This window comes from Lolium perenne, chromosome 6, assembly GCF_019359855.2.
Source record: "Lolium perenne isolate Kyuss_39 chromosome 6, Kyuss_2.0, whole genome shotgun sequence".
Taxonomy (NCBI): domain Eukaryota; kingdom Viridiplantae; phylum Streptophyta; class Magnoliopsida; order Poales; family Poaceae; genus Lolium; species Lolium perenne.
Window position 1 is genome coordinate 44439699 of NC_067249.2, and position 20144 is coordinate 44459842.

Genomic DNA, 20144 nt, shown 5'->3' on the forward strand with positions numbered 1-20144 from the left:
GAGGGGTTAGGTCGGGGCCTAACTAGAAGATCAACCAGTAATTATGAAAATGATGGTTCGTGGTTTCCTTTCAAACCTTGCATTCATAATTCTAACCTAATCTCTACTATATTAAATGGCTAGAGGTGGTAGGATGGTTGGTACGTCCGTCTCTCCGCTCAGAACGCGAAAATTCGGCAACCTCCCGCTGAAGCGCGTCACGAAGAAAAAGCCGTTCGCAGATATGCACGACTCCCCCGTTCTCATCTCCCCGCTTGTCAAACTCCGGGTCAAGCAACCGTCCCCGCATTTTCCACTGAATTCCCCACTCCCAGGCTTAACCGGTGTCCCTGCGGTCGATCCCCTCCGCGGATACGCTGGATTCGAGATCAGCGCCTTCGTCGATGATGGAGGCGGCACGCTAGCCAGGACAACTAACGGCGGCAGCGCGACCTAGGTGGCCGCGTGGTCCAAGCCGTGGGCGCGGCAACTACGCATCGGCGCCAGCAAGCTCCGAGAAGGCGAGGAGAGGTCTACACGAGGTCCCTTGGCGGAGAACGACGGCGCGTCCACGAGCGATGCGGGAGCTGATTTGCAGAATCACGCTGGTATGGGCTCTATCCTTCGCACGACATCATCTGCAATCGAGAAAATGAAGTTGCCGTAGATAACATACGTGTCATTGTTTTTCTATCGGTGAAACATGTGTTGGATTCAGCTAGCTCCATTGTGTTAGATTCAGCTAACTCCATTGTATTGGATTCAGCTAGCTCGATCAGCTTGTTCAATTGGAATTTCTTTTGACACGAGATTGGTTTTTGCTAGCAGATCGGTCAAGAATCTCTTGCCCGCGCCCGGCGCAAGAAAGAGTGGCGACTCAAAGGGGAATCCTGTGATCAACCAGAAATTGGACATAACGGCCAGGACTACGACCCTGGCTTCTGCTCTAAGCTCCCACGTTGTAGAGGCCCTGGTGTTTCTGTGGAAGGTCAGCCATTGCAGGAGCAGGAGTGCATGGAGACTATCCAGAAGAGGGAGGAAGCCCGCCGTACGATGGACAAGGTGGTGCAGACCGCCACACACGACCCAAGTGCAAGGGGAAGTATTGCGGGGATGGGCGATTTTCAATCAATGACTGACAAATCAGTCTAGGGCCTTCTGCAGTCCTCGGTTCAAAGCAACTCCACGGAGACCTGTTATTTTTCATGCGCCCTGCCATCGACGAGAACCCAGAGGATGCGCAGGAGACCGCCCCGACAACTTCTCTCTCGTCAGCTGCGAGGACTTCCGCGAGTACATCGAGTCCCAGATCATCTACAATGGTATATTGACATCTTCCTATTGCAGTTTATGATTTCTAACAATGGAAGCATGGACTAACCAGTTCTGCATTTGTCTGTCTGTAACCAATTTAGTAATTCAGGTTCTGCTAGCTTTTGTAATCTTAGTACAAAAAGAAGAAGCAATAATTGTATCACCACATACACAACTACGAAAGGACCTAGCATGTGTTCTTAGCAAAAAATGCAATCAATCCAACGCTTCTACCTTTTTTTCCAGATAAGTTGCATACAGAGACAACATCACATGGAGGAAGAATCAGTTCCCTGCATTACATCATTATTTTCAGCTGTGGCACACCTGATAGCTGGGTTGAGAAAATACCCTGATTTGTCTACACCCCATGGAGAAGTTACACATGTGTTTCCTGCCTAGGAGAACAACCGCGTTGGTAGGTACAATGAGCTGAATTATGATTTTTTTTGTTTGATGTGCATTTAACTTCCATAGATTTCCCACAAGTGACTTCTGCTTTCTTGATTATTGCATATTCTGCAAGTGAAATATAATGGTGGGATCGATTCTCTCTTTTCTAGGTGTTTTTTCTGTAAAACCTTAGTGGAGTACATGCCCCTTCTTTTACAGAATAGTACATGCCCCTTCTTTTACATAATAGTACATGCTCCTTCTTTCAGTGGAGTTCCAGTCACAACTTCCCTTACTAGAGTTTATGTTTTGACACTCTATGTATGTTTTAGTAGGGAGGCAACCAAAGGACAGAAGTAAATGTCAATGTGAATACTGCGCCACCAGGATACTTTGGCAGCTGCACCAGACCATTTATCTTTGGACCTTGCTGATAGCAAATAGATTAGAAATATACTGTTCATGTACTACTGGATTTTTCTAACTTATGGGAACACTTCAGTTACTTTTTCCATGATGCAGTACTTGCGGACAATTCGATCCCTGTGCTAGCATGACGATGCCAATTACTTCGATTTAGTTGTGTATGCTTCCTCAGTTTTGTGTTATTCGAAGTGAAGTGGTTAATTCAAAGTTTTCTATCAGCAGGCATCCCTATTATTTTCTTCTATAAACTAAGTTCCAGTGCCATAAAACATGTGTTATTGAAATACCTGCAATTTGAGCAAGCCACCGCTACCTAGGCAAAGGTGCGGACATGTGGTCATCTCTTACAGTTTTCTCATCCTTCTCTGCATACCTATACTACGCACCAATTTAGGGATCTAAAAAAAGTGACATATGGAGATCAATTGACTGTAGTGTGTTGTTAGTCCCCTCATTACAGAGCAGTAGGACTGAAGATGTGGTGCTCTGTTCTTGTATGGTGCCATATTTAGTTATGTACTTTTGTAAGGCTCATATGCATCTGTTTTAGCCTTTGAACATGGAAGCTGAACTTTTTAATGATCAGGCTAGAAGGTCCAAAGCCGAATAGCAAAACTCCAATTCTTTTTCAATTGGTGAACTCCTGGAACGATTTTCTTACTACTAATTGAATTTCCTTGTTGCATAAAATTATTTCTAAATAAATATCATTAAAAATACTTTAAAATGGGTAGCATCCCTCACAAACTGTCTGACTATTAGTACTGAATTCCACTGATGTCACTTCACTATTCTTGATATTGCTCCATGTTGGTAGTGATGTACTGAATTGTGCACTGTCACTTATGGTCACATGAGACATTATGGCATCTATGTTACTTCATGGAGTTATAGGTAAACCGAGTGCCCTCAGCTTATACACTGGCAATTAATTTCTAGATAAACAAAAGCGAAATGTTTTTGTGCCTCAAGTCTGCTTAACATGGATGCTTATTTTCATGGCTCTATAAAAATCGTACCCTGGTTTAGATATGTTTGGATGACATGTACAATAGTATAAATGAGTGTTAAATGATACGAGTCCCTTCACATATCTTCCGTGGCAATGGGTTGAAGCACGTAAAGTACGCAAAGCTATTGTCAATAGAGCAAGGTCTTCAGGTTATCGATAACATATTTCAGAAAGCAGTTTAGCTTTGTGCATCATCTTACACTGAATATGTCTAATGCTGATGTGACCAATATAGTAAATGCACTAATGTATGTTCCTTTTGTCATGCTTAATATACATGAGGCACCATCTGGGTTATTTTGTGATGGAGCAAAGAGATGTAGATGGAAAACGACTCAGGTGCCCCATGGTTCCTTGTCTCTACTTTTTATTTTGACTTTGCCTTCGTACAACCATAAGTTCAGATTCATTTGTTAAAGCTAGCTGCAAGTTGCATCTATATTTGCCCCACTTAGCTAAACAATTTATGAGTGTTACTAAACATCTTTTTCTCTAATTTATCCTGTACTTGTGCGTTTCATATATCAGATACGAGGGATCTCCTCTCACGTTGGCGGTGGCAGCTAAGGGCATGCGATGGCGGGAAGCTGGGCAGGCCTGAGCTCGATGGCCAACGGCAGCTCTCCCCTCCCCTTCTTCCATCTGCTCTATGCTTGCTATCTATTGTCCTATCTCTATCTCTATTTGATTTCTTTGTTGTGGTAGTAGTCTCGTAAGGTTGATAAATAACAGTAACAAAGATGTTCATGGCATGCGGCATCTTTATTTTCTGTTATTTTTTGTATTTATGTATGCAAACCTACATGTTTCTGCAAATTACGCCCGAGATTGAAGTATGCAATATATTATTGATTTCTTTATGAAATTAGAGAAAGCTACTTGACTTCTCAAAATAGATATATGGAATAATAATTCTTTATTGAAGATGTTCCAAGACAATGAGATTCAGACTGCACTACAATGGGTTGTGTTGATTTGACATCCACTTGCTAGCGATCTTCAGTGACAATCACAATTCACCGTCACTGATTTCTGCTTCTTTCTGCTTCTTCAATACGTAAAGCGCTGTCTAATACATGGTAAGTACAAATTGATGATTTCATATGAATCATGATCTATTAGAAGCTGACACAGACAAGGAGTTGTACATTATCTAACCTTTCTATAAACATTACATTTGCCACTACTGGATGTTTTTTGCAGAATCATGGTTTATGTGTAACCAAAATTTGTGATCACTAAATATCTGGAATTTTTTTAGCAACCTCTTTCTAATGAGAGCGATCCTTGGAGAGCGTCCAATCAAAATTATATCCACGAAAAGTACTTAGTTGGAATCATAATTGCATGTATTTAATACTTTGAACTATAATTTGTAGATATGTTTGCATAGGAACTCAAAGAAAAGCCTGGTCAATTTCTATTATATACGTGCACTATTATTTTGTGATGAAGCTTGATGCTTGGTATTAATTTCAAACGGAGCACTACCCGTGACTACTATGTTCGTCACTGTCCAATCAGGGTAACATTGCTTGTTTTTGCCACTTCGATTGAATATATTTATGCATTTATAATCTATAGAATTTGAAGATTTGAATTTTTATAGTAACTTTACTTTATTAGATATGCAAATTTAGTTAACCGTAGCAACGCACGGGCATTCAACTAGTCTAGATAACTTGCACTGCACAAAGTTTAAAGCAGTTCTATATTTCATAAAGTAGCTCACCGTACTTTTCTTCCACGGGTCAGATACGTTGACCAAAATAAACAAATCTGGGGTTTATGTACAAATTTCAAGAATCGAACTTCTTAAATTATGTACTAACATTCAAATGAGATCATGTACTCCGTATTAGTTTTTTTTTTCCTATGCGAACTTGGCATTTTGACATACACAGGAAAACATTTGACACAGAAACCACTTCTTTACACCCTTATGTGATGATACTTCCTGAAACCATACGTATCGATGAACTTTGTGGAACATGTCTTTAGTCCAGGTAACCGATTTTTTTTTGTTGAACTTAGGTAAATTTTTTGTTGCATTGCAAAAGGAAGTGTATAAACATATGTGATGATATTTTCCGAAACGTACGCTTCAGAAATTAACTTCTGTTCACTTACAACATCCGTCTAGCTGGTTAAGGGATCAGTTTTATCCAAGCAGCTCACTATAAATAGATGAATGAATCGTAAAGTGGGGAAAATATTGATGAAACTGACAGCAAGCTCTAACAAATGAAACTGAACTTATGCTTGTATGAAGGAACAAGTCAAAAAAAAGTACAGAGATGAAAACATGAGGTTCAGCCATTTTACATCACATATATCTCGTTGCTCTGTGAAAAAAAATACATCCAGCTGATGCCTTCTGTATATTAAGCATGAAAAAAGGAATATACATTAGTGCATTTGCTTTATTGGCTACATCAGCATGCGACAAATTTAGTGTAAGATGATGCACAAGCCTAAGTCAATTCTAAATTACTCTTTGATTTTTTTGTAGATAAAGTGTTCTTTTTTTCTACTAACTATAGCTTTATGTACTTCATGTGCTTCAACACATTCCTACAGAAATCAGTTTTAGAAAGATCACGAGATCACTCACGTACTGAATCATGTGACGGGACTTGTATAATTTTTTTTCTAAAACGAGGCAAAAGCTTTGCCTTTCATTGATATAGGAGAAAAGAGTTGGCCCGTTTATGAGGAAAACTGGCCAAAAAACCGTACAACACGACACCACACACCAGCCCCAAGGCTGCGCTCCACACGGGTCGACGACCAACCAGGTCGACACCACACCTCAACGCACCAGGCGGAGGCGAAAGACCGGAGCCACCGCTCCAACTACCACGCCGGCCCCGAGGCCGCGCCCCGCCTAGCCGAAGACGAACCCGTCTCCGCCGAAACCACCACAACACCGGTGGACGTCCAAAGCGAGGCCCCAAGAGGCAAAGCGACACAAGAGCGCCGCCCACGCCCAATCCCGCGAGGGATCTAGGGTTTCCCCCGGAGAGCCCGGGCGGAGATCATGAGACACCCACTTCGACGACGCCTTCAAGAAGGATGCGGCGCCCACGGGCGTCACCGTCGTCGGTCCTGGCCGGCCGCCAAGACAAAGCTTTCGCCCAGCAAGAGTCCCAAAATCTCGCGCTTGCCCAAGAAGGACCGGCACAGACCACCACCTGCATCCGTCGTATCGCGACCCCCGGAGCAACGCGCCTGAAGCCAACGGAGCACCGCCGAAGAGCACCGTGGGTGCCGCCGGAACGCCACATAGAGGGGATGCCGACCAACACCAACGCGGGGCTCGATGACGAAACGCCGAAGCCAGCAGACAAGAGCTCCTAGATCCGGCCGCCACGTCGCCCACGCGGCCACCTGCAGCTGCCGCACCACCGACGATTCCGGGGCTGCCTTCCCGTCGCGCCCCTCACCCAGCTCCTCCGCCAGGCACATCTCCACCATCGAGCGCCACCGCCCCTGGCCAGCATCCGCGGCACACCGCGACATCACCAAGCAGACCTGCCGCGGACGTCCCGCAGCAACCTCGCCGCCATGGCAGACCCCTTGCAGCATCTTCGTGGCCAACCCAAGGTCGCCGCCGTGCAGCCCTCTCGGCCCAGGGCCAGGCCAGCACCACGCCGCCACTGCGCCCGTGGCCCGCACGGCCCTAGTAGGCCCAGATCGGGGGCCTCCCATGGCTCCGGCCGCCGCGCCGCCGACCACCGCCCGCGCCTCCGTCATGAGCACCCGACGAAACACCGTAGGGGCCCCACGCCGGCCAGCCGCCGCGCCGCCACAGCCCGGAGATCTCCCGTGCGCCGCTCCCCGCGCCTGCCCTGGCCACCAAACGCCGGCGACAGCACGCCTCCACCGCGCCGCCAGGGTCCGGAGCACCTCCGCGCCCGCCGCACGCTGCCGCGCCCGAGACGCCACCGCGCCGCCGCACGCCGCTGCACCCGCCGTCCTTGAGCCGCGCCCGAGCGAGCTCCCTCTCGCCATGGACGCGGGACGGGAAGAAACGCCTCGCCGCCACCTTCCTTGGGGAGCGCGCGGCTTTGCCGGCCCCCCTCCGGCGGCGGCAAGGGAAGGGAGGAAGGTGGGGGGCCTCGGGCGGCGGCGGCTAGGGTTTCCCCCTTGATCGCCAGAGGAGGGCGACACAGGGGGTTTCGTCCATAATCTCTTTTTAATTTCCGGGACTTGTATAATTAAACAACACACTTATGTTGTTGTGCTTATATCCGGATGGCATATACAACAACATAAGTGTGTTGTTTAATTATCTATTACATGGGTCAGTGCCTCAGTGGTGAATCGCACAGTTCATGCAGGGACGGCGTCAACACGGAAGTACATGACGGATTGGCTACTCCATGGGCCTACTTGTAGAGAACAACGAAATTTTCAACTACGCGCGAGCGCTAGTAGAAACCGCCACCGAGTTGAATTTTTTTCAGGCCCCGCGCTTACAAAACGTGTTTCCATCCGTGAAGGTACATATTGTTTAGCGTCAATTATTTCTTTGAGAATTTCTTTCGACCTTGAAAATTTATTTTTAGTTTTTTGAGGGAAAACCATTCAAAATTATTTTTCGTTAATAAAGGTTGCCGCACTCTTACTCACTTTATCCCTCCTTGTATAATGGAAAACGGATGCAGTCGGTATTATGCGTATCTACCAAAAAGAATTGCAACATAACTACTATACTAAACCATAACAGATTCGATTTTTCTCAGATTTTTGAGTTTACTTTTTGACTATGTCATTTGCTGACACGTGTGGTGGTTTGCATCCGTAATGTTCTGCTGTTTTTTATTCCACTTTTATCTGGTTACTCATTCGTTTCTTCCTTTCGGGTGTCTCTAATATTTTCTGGTTACTGTGCCGCTGTTCTCCTGTGGGTCCATAGAACATGCGGCAAAGCGGTGCGGTGGTGGGTCGTGGTCACTTTCAGAGGTCTCCTCTATTCTTCTTCCTTCGATTTAGTATTCTCCGGTCGTCTCTTCCTGTTCTTTCTTCCCTCTTTCTGCCATCGGATCTCCTTCCTCCTTTGCAGCTTGGATTTTTCTATGATGGTTCCTCGATCCGTCTGCCCGACTGGCGTGTCGTGCTTCTGTTCCTGTTGATGGAGGAGCGGTTGTTTGTGGGGCGTCAGCTGCTGGTGGGCGTCCAGGTGGTGGGGTGGCTGTTCGTGGATGGCCCCGTGTTGTGCTTCCACCACGGGGCAAAGGCATCAGCAACGCAGACGGACCCGGGCGACGGGCGGCCGCCACACCGGAGAACCGCACGTGCAGGCCAAGGACGACGCGCCGGCGGCCGAGGCGAGGCTCCGCAGCGGGCCGAGGCCAGCATGGTGCCGTGTCGTGTCGGCGACCAGCAACCGGACGGCCGCCACACCGGAGAACCGCGCGTGGAGGCCGAGGACGACGCGCCAGCGGCCAAGGCGACGCTCCGCGGAGGCGGAGACCGGCATGGCGCCGTGTCGTGTCGGTGACCAAATCAGAGTATATACGTACGGCCTATCATTCTGTCCTGGGGAGGAAAGTCGACCTGCTTGCCATCTCAGGTAAGCACCGTGTGTACATTGTGTCTTGGCCTGATGGAAGTGACGTTTGTGCTCTGCACTTTCTTGCTTAAGGTTGACTGTTATTGCTCTAATACACCAGACGTTGTTCCTCTATTTCCTTTTGATTCAGATTGACTCCACCAGAACGTGACGTCCTCGAACGAATGTTTAAGCCAGCTTTGTCCACTATCATACTCCATCTGAGAATTCAAAGTAGGTAATATGCACATTTAAGTATCTTACCTGATCTCAATTTCATAGAGTTGCCATTGTTTTCTCTTTCCTGGCAGATAGTGAATGTGTGTACTTTTCTTATCTAACTTTCTTTTGTGCTTCCACGGGAGCAGGGCATGGTGGGTTCGACAAGATTGGTGCCTCTCCTCCTGGTGATTATGCACCTCAATATTTTTGGTGAACTGAGTTCTTTTCATGGTCTTCGTTGTTTGTCCGATTTCTGTGTATTACTTCTTCTTATTTTCGTGGCCTCCTAATTTGTTTGTGACTTCATTCATTTTTTATACTTTTTTCATATTTGCATCGGGGTTCCAACTGTTCTTGCATCTTTGTCTTTGACTGACGGGTATGGTTTGGCCACTGGTTGGCCTTCACCGGGGATGATGATGATTCCCTATGCAGAGACGGAGTTTTTCGGCTCCTTTGCCGCTGGCGTATCCATCAGACCCTGATTGGGTTGCATCTGCCTCTTTAGTTGCTACACCCTGCTGGGTATGATGTGTTTCGCTTCTTTGGTTTTATTTTTGTTCTTCGGCTCATGGTTTGGCTGGCTCAGATGCACTTTTGCCTTTCAACTTGCCAGCTAATCAAGATGTGCCACTTAATCCACTAATCGATTGTGTATTTTGTGCTTTTCTCCTTTCCCTTCCAGCACCAAAGAAGGAGATTATCAACTCTAGGCTACCTACCACTGAAGAGAGCTACCCTATCTATATATCTTAGGATACCGTCAACTATATATGCCAGCAACAGTGTGGATTAAATTTGCTAGCCAATGCATTTATTCTACGCTGCGTGATGCGGTCATATCTACTATGTGGATATGTACCGGCACCACTGTCTAATGGGCAAGCATCACGTCAACTAGGCGCATATGTATCTTTTCGAAATTGAACAGCTGGCTCAATATAATTCACAATGTAATCCAATATAAACATCTACTACATGGACCAACTATCTGAAAATAGCTTCCCTTCCGTTCAATACATATCTATCTTACAAAAAATTCCAAAATTGAGTCTTAAACTGTCTCTGTAACACCACGGGTGGAACCCAACGAAAGCCACTCTGCCCAACCATCTACCACCCACAGTAAAAACACCGACACCACTACAAGTTAAAAAAATTCTCATCAAGTACACAAATTAACAAGATTATTCCCACCATCCGGCGCGGCGTGCCACCGCGCCTTTCTTTGCTAGTATATTCAATTGGTTGCAAGGTATATGTTGCTTAACGGGGAGTCCTCTTGTAGTGTTGGCCAAAGCATCTACGAGCAACGGAGAGCATGCAAGATAAAAAATAACATATAAACAGGTCTATAATCAACTCAACCATACTATTCAATATTCATCGGATCTCAGCAAACCAAACATGTAGCATTACATAAAGATGATCTTGATTATGATAGGTAGCTCACAAGATCTAAACATGAAGCATAATGAGGAGAATACAATCATCTAGCTACTGCTATGGACCCGTAGTCCAAAGATGAACTCCTCACGCATCACTTCGGAGACGGGCATGGTGATGAAGATGCCTCCGGTGATGATCTCCCTCTCCAGAAGGGTGTCGGGAAGAGCATCAGAACCCTCCCGAACTAGGGTCGACGATGATGGCAGCTACAAAACTTCTCGTGGATGGAGGCTCGGGTGTTTAGGTTTTTCCCGAGGATGTGAATTTATAGGTGCAAGGGCGAGATCGGTGGACGCTTGAGGGGCCCACACCATACCTAGGGCCATGGAGTGGGCCGTGCCTAGGGTTGGTGTGGCCACCTCCTGGCTCTTCTCTGTCTCCCCTTTGGACTCCGTCTTTGTGACAGTAAAATAGGAACTTCAGCTTTTGTTTCATCCAATTCCGAGAATATTTCCTGTACAACTTTTCTGAAATAAAAAACAGCAGAAAACAGGAACTAACACTATGACATCTTGTCAATAGGTTAGTTCCAGAAAATTCATAAAAATGACACGAAGTGTAAACAAAACATATAGAAATTGGTGTAAAACAAGCATGGAGCATCAAAAATTATAGGTACGTTTGCAATATATCACCGACGATGATGTTGATGATGCCATCGAGATCAGGACCTTGCTGCCTCCAATCCCCACAGACGGTGTAAATTGACGAGGTATCAACTCGTTAATGCCTACGGATTGTAGACTTAGGGTTTCGTAGAAAGTAGAGGGCAAGTAAATCTCGAAGGTTGTTAGACGAACAAAGGTGTCCAACTCAATGTTATTACGGTGGCTAGGGTTACAATGATTTGGTCCTTATTTTGACCTCAGCGTCCCCTTTATATAGGAGGAGAAACCGAGGGTTACAACGTGTCATACAAGCATAAACTTTCGGGCCGCACTAGGCCTTTCCCGATATTGATATAAATTTCCATAATAAACTAAACTTTCCAAATCCAAACATCTTCAATCTTCTGGGCCTCCAAAGCTTCGAGCCCATCGGCCTCTGGCCATAATAATAAACCAGGGGTATATACACGACATACCCCTTAGGCATGCCTATGTCACTTTCTCCAGCACATTTAATAAACACTCTCTCTTTTGGCAAATTAATTTCAGCACCAATAGTATTTAAGAAAGGTCTACCAAATATAATACGACAACATGCATCTTGTTAGAAACCAAGTACAATAAAATCAGTGGATTACTTAATCTTTCCTAATAATACTTCAACATCTTTAACCATACCAAGAGGACAAATATAATCCTTATTAGCAAGTTGGATAGTTATACCTGTTTCTTCCATGATTATATAGGTGGAACACCCAAGAGTTGGTCTACAAGTCTTCGAATAAGACCCCAAACCAAAACCTTCCATATGACATGAAACCTACCCAAGGTGGGATTCCCACTTAGGGTTGGCCGGCCAAGCTTGGTGGAGTCCCGGAGGGACTCCACCTTCCATAGTGATTTATTCCGGACTTTTCTAGAACCTTCTAGAACCTTCCATAAATGCACCGGATCATTTTCAAACTTATAAAATGACTTCCTATATATGAATCTTATTCTCCGGACCATTCCGGAACTCCTCGTGATGGCATGGATCCCATCCGAGACTCCGAACAAAACTTCGAACTCCATTCCATATATTCAATATCTACTAATACGGCAACAAACCTTAAGTGTGTCACCCTACGGTTCGCGAACTATGTAGACATGGTTGATACCTCTCTCCGACCAATAACCAATAGCGGGATCTGGAGGTCCATAATAGCTCCTACATATTCAACGATGACTTAGTGATCGAATGAATCATTCACATACAATACCGATTCCCTTTGTCACGCGATATTTTACTTGTCCGAGATTTGATCATCGGTATCTCTATACCTTGTTCAACCTCGTCTCCTGACAAGTACTCTTTACTCGTACCGTGGTAAGTGGTCTTTTATGAACCATTCATATGCTTGCAAGCTATTAGACGACATTCCACCGAGAGGGCCCAGAGTATATCTATCCGTAATCGGGATGGACAAATCCCACTGTTGATCCATATGCCTCAACTCATACTTTCCGGATACTTAATCCCACCTTTATAACCACCCATTTACGCAGTGGTGTTTGATGTAATCAAAGTACCTTTCCGGTATAAGTGATTTACATGATCTCATGGTCGAAAGGACTAGGTAACTATGTATCGAAAGCTTATAGCAAATAACTTAATGACATGATCTTATGCTATGCTTAATTGGGTGTGTCCATTACATCATTCATATAATGACATAACCTTGTTATTAATAACATCCAATGTTCATGATCACGAAACTATGATCATCTATTAATCAACAAGCTAGTTAAGAGGCTTACTAGGGACTCATTGTTGTTTACATAACACACATGTATCAATGTTTCGGTTAATACAATTATAGCATGGTATATAAACATTTATCATAAACAGAAAGATATATAATAACCACTTTTATTATTGCCTCTTGGGCATATCTCCAACAGTCTCCCACTTGCACTAGGGTCAATAATCTAGATTACATTGTAAGGTACCTAACACCCATGGCATTCTGGTGTTGGTCATGCTTTGCCCTAGGGAGAGCTTTAGTCAATGGATCTGCTACATTCAGATCAGTGTGTACTTTGCAAATCTTTACTTCTCCATCTTCGATGTACTCGGCAATCGAATGATAACGCAGCTTGATATGCTTCAGCCTCTTGTGTGACCTTGGTTCTTTGTGCATTGGCGATGGCACACATGTTGTCACAGTAGATGACTAGTGGGTCCAATGCACTAGGAACCACACCGAGCTCTACAATAAATCTCTTCATCCATACCGCTTCTGATGAAGTCTCTGAAGCCGCTATGTACTCCGATTCTGTTGAAGACTTCGCCACCGTGCACTGCTTCGAACTTGCCCAGCTTACTGCAGCACCATTCAATATAAACACGTACCCAGACTAAGACTTAGAGTCATCAGGATTAGTGTTCCAACTTGCATCGGTGTAACTGGTTACAACGAGCTCTTGGTCACCTCCATAACAAAGAAACATATCCTTAGTTCTTTTCAAGTACTTCAGGATATTCTTGACCACTGTCCAGTGTTCCATTCCTGGATCACTTTGATATCTGCTAGTCAAACTAACAGCATGTGCTATATCCGGTCTAGTACATAGCATGGCATACATGATAGAGCCTACTGCCGAGGCATAGGGGATCTGATTCATCCTTTCTCTTTCTTGTGTCGTAGCTGGACCTTGAGTCTTACTCAAGACCTTACCTGGTAACATAGGTAAGAATCCTTTCTTACTTTCGTCCATTCTAAACTTCTTTAGAATCTTGTACAGGTATGTACTCTGTGAAAGCCCTATTAGGCGTCTTGATCTATCTCTATAAATCTTGATGCCTAATATGTACGATGCTTCACCAAGGTCTTTCATTGAAAAACTATTATTCAAATAACCTTTTACACTGCTTAATAGTTCTATATCATTCCCAATCAATAATATGTCATCTACATATAACATCAGGAACGCTACAGAGCTCCCACTCACTTTCTTGAAAATACAGGCCTCTCCATGACACTGTATAAACCCGAAGTCTTTGATCACCTTATCAAAGCGCCGGTTCCAACTTCTGGATGCTTGCTTTAGTCCAAAAATTGAACGCTGAAGTTTCCACACCTTGTCAGCATTTTTAGGATCCACAAAACCTTTGGGTTGTACCATATACAACTCTTCCTCAATGTCTCTATTAAGGAACGCCGTTTTGACATCCATCTGCCAAATCTCATAATCGAAAATGCAGCTATTGCTAACAAAATCCTCACAGATTTTAGCTTCGCTACAGGTGAGAAATGTCGGATAACGTTGCATAGAAAACAAAAAATTTCCTACCGCGAACACGCAATCCAAGCCAAGATGCAATCTAGAAGACGGTAGCAACGAGGGGGTATCGAGTCTCACCCTTGAAGAGATTCCAAAGCCTACAAGATGAGGCTCTTGTTGCTGCGGTAGACGATCACTTGCCGCTTGCAAAAGCGCGTAGAAGATCTTGATCACGATCGGTTCCGGCGCCACGAACGGGCAGCACCTCCGTACTCGGTCACACGTTCGGTTGTTGATGAAGACGACGTCCACCTCCCCGTTCCAGCGGGCAGCGGAAGTAGTAGCTCCTCTTGAATCCGACAGCACGACGGCGTGGTGTCGGTGGCGGTGTAGAAGTCCGGCGGAGCTTCGCTAAGCTACGCGGGAAATATGAAGTGGAGGAGCAAAGCTAGGGTTTGGGAGGGGGTGGCCGGCCACTCAAGGGGGGCGGCCAAGCTATGGTCTTGGGGTGGCCGGCCCCCTCCCTTGGCCCCTCATTATATAGGTGGATCCCAAGTGTTGGTGTCCAAGTCTTCGAATAAGACCCGAAACCAAAACCTTCCATAGGAGGGGGCAAACCTAGCCCAACTAGGACTCCCACCCAAAGGTGGGATTCCCACCTCCCATGTGGGGGGGTGGCCGGCCCCCTATGGTGGAGTCCACTTGGGACTCCACCCCCACTAGGGCTGGCCGGCCATGGAGGTGGAGTCCCTTGTGGACTCCACCTTCCTTGGTGGTTTCTTCCGGACTTTTCTAGAACCTTCTAGAACCTTCCATAGAACCTTCCGCGACATATTATTTCACATAAAATGACATCCTATATATGAATCTTATTCTCCGGACCATTTCGGAACTCCTGGTGATGTCCGGATCTCATCCGGACTCCGAACAAATATTCGAACTCCATTCCATATTTCAAGAACTACCATTTCAACATCCAACTTTAAGTGTGTCACCCTACGGTTCGAGAACTATGCGGACATGGTTGAGTACTCACTCCGACCAATAACCAATAGCGGGATCTGGAGATCCATAATGGCTCCCACATATTCAACGATGACTTTAGTGATCGAATGAACCATACACATATATTACCAATTCCCTTTGTCTCGCGATATTTTACTTGTCCGAGGTTTGATCTTCGGTATCACTCTATACCTTGTTCAACCTCGTCTCCGACAAGTACTCTTTACTCGTACCGTGGTATGTGGTCTCTTTTGAACTCATTCATATGCTTGCAAGACATTAGACGACATTCCACCGAGAGGGCCCTGTAGTATATCTATCCGTCATCGGGATGGACAAATCCCACGGTTGATCCATATGCCTCAACTCATACTTTCCGGATACTTAATCCCACCTTTATAGCCACCCATTTACGCAGTGGTGTTTGGTGTAATCAAAGTACCTTTCCGGTATAAGTGATTTACATGATCTCATGGTCATAAGGACTAGGTAACTATGTATCGAAAGCTTATAGCAAATAACTTAATGACGAGATCTTATGCTACGCTTAATTGGGTGTGTCCATTATATCATTCACACAATGACATAACCTTGTTATTAATAACATCCAATGTTCATGATTATGAAACTAATCATCCATTAATCAACAAGCTAGTTTAAGAGGCATACTAGGGACTTCTTGTTTGTCTACATATCACACATGTACTAATGTTTCGGTTAATACAATTCTAGCATGATATATAAACATTTATCATAAACATAAAGATATAAATAATAACCACTTTATTATTGCCTCTAGGGCATATCTCCTTCAGTCTCCCACTTGCACTAGAGTCAATAATCTAGATTACATTGTAATATACCTAACACCCATGGCATTCTGGTGTTGGTCATGCTTTGCCCTAGGGAGAGCTTTAGTCAACGGATCTGCTACATTCAGATCGGTGTGTACTTTGCAAATCTTTACTTCTCCATCTTCGATGTACTCGCGAATCGAGTGGTAACGCAGCTTGATATGCTTCAGCCTCTTGTGTGATCTTGGCTCTTGTGCATTGGCGATGGCACCCATGTTATCACAAGAATGATTAATGGGTCCAATGCACTAGGAACCACACCGAGCTCTACAATGAACCTCTTCATCCATACCGCTTCGATGAAGCCTCCGGCCGCTTATGTACTCTGATTCTGTTGAAGACTTCGCCACCGTGCACCGCTTCGAGCTTGCCCGAGCCATCGCAGCACCATTCAATATAAACACGTACCAGTTGTGACTTAGAGTCATCAGATCAGTGTTCCAACTTGCATCGGTGTAACCGTTTACAACGAGCTCTTGGTCACCTCCATAACAAAGAAACATATCCTTAGTTCTTTTCAAGTACTTCAGGATATTCTTGACCGCTGTCCGATGTTCCATTCTGGATCACTTTGATATCTGGTAGTCAAACTAACAGCATGTGCTATATCCGGTCGAGTACATATCAAGGCATACATGATAGATCCTACTGCAGAGGCAGAGGGTATGTTAAACAGCCTGTCTCTGTCTTCTGACGTAGCCGGTCCTGGAGTTTTACTCAATACCTTGCACAGTAACATAGGTAAGAACCCTTTCTTACTTTCGTCCATTCTAAACTTCTTTAGAATCTTGTCCAGATATGTACTCTGTGATAGCCCTATTAGGCGTCTTGATCTATCTCTATAAATCTTGATGCCTAATATATACGATGCTTCACCAAGGTCTTTCATTGAAAAACTATTATTCAAATAACCCTTAACACTGCTTAATAGTTCTATATCATTCCCGATCAATAATATGTCATCTACATATAATATCAGGAATGCTACGTAGCTCCCACTCACTTTCTTGTAAATACAGGCCTCTCCATGACACTCGTATAAACCCGAAGTCTTTGATTACCTTATCAAAGCGTCGGTTCCAACTTCTTGATGCTTGCTTCAGTCCATAGATTGAACGCTGAAGTTTGCATACTTTGTCAAGATTTTTAGGATCGACAAAACCTTTGGGTTGTACCATATACAACTCTTCCTCAATGTCTCCATTAAGGAACGCCGTTTTGACATCCATCTCGCCAAATCTCATAATCGAAAAATGCAGCTATTGCTAACAAAATCCTCACAGATTTTAGCTTCGCTACAGGTGAGAAAGTCTCATCGTAGTCAACTCCTTGAATTTGTCGGAAACCCTTTGCGACAAGTCGAGCTTTATAGACAGTAATATTACCATCAGCATCTGTTTTTCTCTTGAAGATCCATTTATTCTCGACAGCCTTTCGGCTATCAGGTAAGTCTACCAAAGTCCATACTTTGTTATCATACATGGATCCCATTTCGGATTTCATGGCTTCTTGCCATTTGTTGGAATCTAGGCTCATCATTGCTTCTTCATACGTCGCAGGGTCCTCATCATTGTTATCTACAATCATGACATTTAGACAAGGATCATACCAATCAGAGTGGCACGTTCCCTTGTCGATCTGCGAGGTTCAAGAGTTTCCTCGTTCGAAGTTTCATGATCATTATCATTAGCTTCCTCTGTTGCCGGTGTAGGCGGTACAGTACAACTTCCGATCTGCGCTACTCTGATCAACGAGTATAGATTCATCAATCTCATCGAGTTCTACTTTTCTTCCAGTCACTTCTTTAGTGAGAAATTCTTTCTCAAGAAAGGTTCCGTTCTTAGCAACAAAGATTTTGCCTTCGGATCTGTGATAGAAAGTGTACCCTATAGTTTCCTTAGGGTATCCTATGAAGACGCATTTCTCCGCTTTGGGTTCTAGCTTGTCCGGTTGTAACTTCTTTACATAGGCTTCGCAACCCCAAACTTTCAGGAACGATAGCTTAGGTTTCTTATTAAACCATAATTCATACGGTGTCGTTTCTACGGATTTTGATGGTGCTCTATTTAAAGTGAATGCGGCTGTCTCTAATGCATAACTCCAAAATGATAACGGCAAATCAGTAAGAGACATCATACTACGAACCATATCTAAGAGAGTTCGATTACGACGTTCGGACACACCGTTTCGTTGAGGTGTTCCCGGCGGTGTCAATTGTGAAAGTATTCCGCATTTCTTTAAATGCATGCCAAACTCATAACTCAGATATTCACCTCCACGATCAGATCGTAGAAATTTGATCTTCTTGTTACGTTGATTTTCTACTTCACTTTGAAATTCCTTAAACTTCTCGAAAGTTTCGGATTTATGTTTCATGAAATAGATATACCCATATCTACTCAGATCATCTGTGAAGGTTAGAACATAACGATAACCACCGCGCGATGCTACGCTCATTGGTCCACATACATCGGTATGTATGATTTCTAATAAGTCAGTAGCTCGCTCCATCATACCAGAAAATGGAGTCTTTGTCATTTTTCCCATTAGACATGCTTCGCATCTATCAAGTGACTCAAAGTCAAGTGATTCAAGTAATCCATCAAGATGGAGTTTCTTCATGCGTTTCACTCCAATATGACCAAGACGACAGTGCCACATATAAGTAGAATTATCATTAAGTTTAATTCGCTTAGCATCAATGTTATGTATGTGCGTATCACTACTATCGAGATCTAACAGAAATAAGCCATTCTTTTGTGGTGCTCGACCATAAAAGATATTATTCATAAAAATAGAACAACCATTATTCTCAGACTTGAATGAATAACCGTCTTGCATTAAACAAGATCCAGATATAATGTTCATGCTCAACGCAGGTACATAATAGCAATTATTTAGGCTTAAAACTAATCCCGAAGGTAGATGTAGAGGAAGTGTGCCGACTGCGATCACATTGACCTTGGATCCATTTCCAACGCGCATCGTCACTTCATCTTTCAGCAATTGTCGTTTATTCTTTAGTTCCTGTTTCGAGTTACAAATATGAGCAACCGAACCAAGATCAACTACCCAGGTACTAGAACGAGAACTAGTGAGATAAACATCTATAACATGTATATCAGATATACCTTCTTTCTTCTTCTTGACAAGGCCGCTCTTCAGATCAGCCAGATACTTGGAGCAATTACGCTTCCAGTGTCCCTTCTCCTTGCAGTAATAGCACTCAGCATCAGGCTTAGGGCCGTTCTTAGGTTTCATAGGAGGCGTGGCAGCTTTCTTGCCACCCTTCTTGAATTTTCCCTTAGACTTGCCCTGTTTCTTGAAACTGGTGGTCTTGTTGACCATCAACACTTGGTGCTCTTTCTTGATCTCAATCTCAGCAGCTTTTAGCATGCCAAAGAGTTCAGGTAACTCCTTGTTCATGTTCTGCATATTGTAGTTCATCACAAAGTTCTTGTAACTTGGTGGCAGTGATTGAAGGACACGATTAATCCCCAGTCTGTTAGGAATCACTATTCCCAAGTCATTGAGTTTCTTCGCATGCCCGGTCATGGCGAGCATGTGCTCACTAACGGAGCTGCCTTCTTCCATCATACAGCTGAAGAAATGTTTCGATGCTTCATAGCATTCCACGGCCGCATGAGTCTCGAATATAGCTTTCAGCTCATTCATCAACTCATGAGGATCATGGTGCTCAAAACGTTTTTGAAGATCGGATTCCAGACTGCACAGGATGGCACACTGAACTTGAGAGTACCGAGTTTTCCGAGTCGCGTAAACAGCTTTTACTTCATCGGATTCATCTTCTGCAGGAGGGTCACCTAGCGGTGCATCAAGCACAAATTGCAGATTTCCGCCAGAGAGGAAGATCCTCACATGACGGAACCAGTCGGTGAAGTTGCTACCGTTGCTCTTAAGTTTCTCTTTCTCTAGGAACTGATTAAAATTGATTGGGGACGCCATCTCTACAACATATATTTGCAATAGTTTAGACTAAGTTTATGACATATTGAGTTCAAATTTTAATTCAACATAATTAAAAACCTAAGTAAACTCCC

At 44.3% G+C, this 20144-nt stretch overlaps 1 long non-coding RNA gene across 3 annotated transcripts; it reads left to right on the forward strand.

The window, feature by feature from the left end:
- The first annotated feature begins 233 nt into the window (after window positions 1–233).
- On the forward strand, window positions 234–4048 carry LOC127321193 (uncharacterized). Of its 3 annotated transcripts, XR_011746742.1 has the most exons (4): window positions 234–587; window positions 808–1711; window positions 2335–3463; window positions 3653–4048. It is a non-coding gene; the product is annotated as an uncharacterized lncRNA (long non-coding RNA). The 3 variants fall into 3 exon arrangements; XR_011746744.1 differs by lacking the exons at window positions 2335–3463; window positions 3653–4048 and adding an exon at window positions 2019–2198 and having other exon boundaries at window positions 240–587; XR_011746741.1 differs by lacking the exons at window positions 2335–3463; window positions 3653–4048 and adding an exon at window positions 2022–2198 and having other exon boundaries at window positions 241–587.
- The last annotated feature ends 16096 nt before the right edge of the window (window positions 4049–20144 follow it).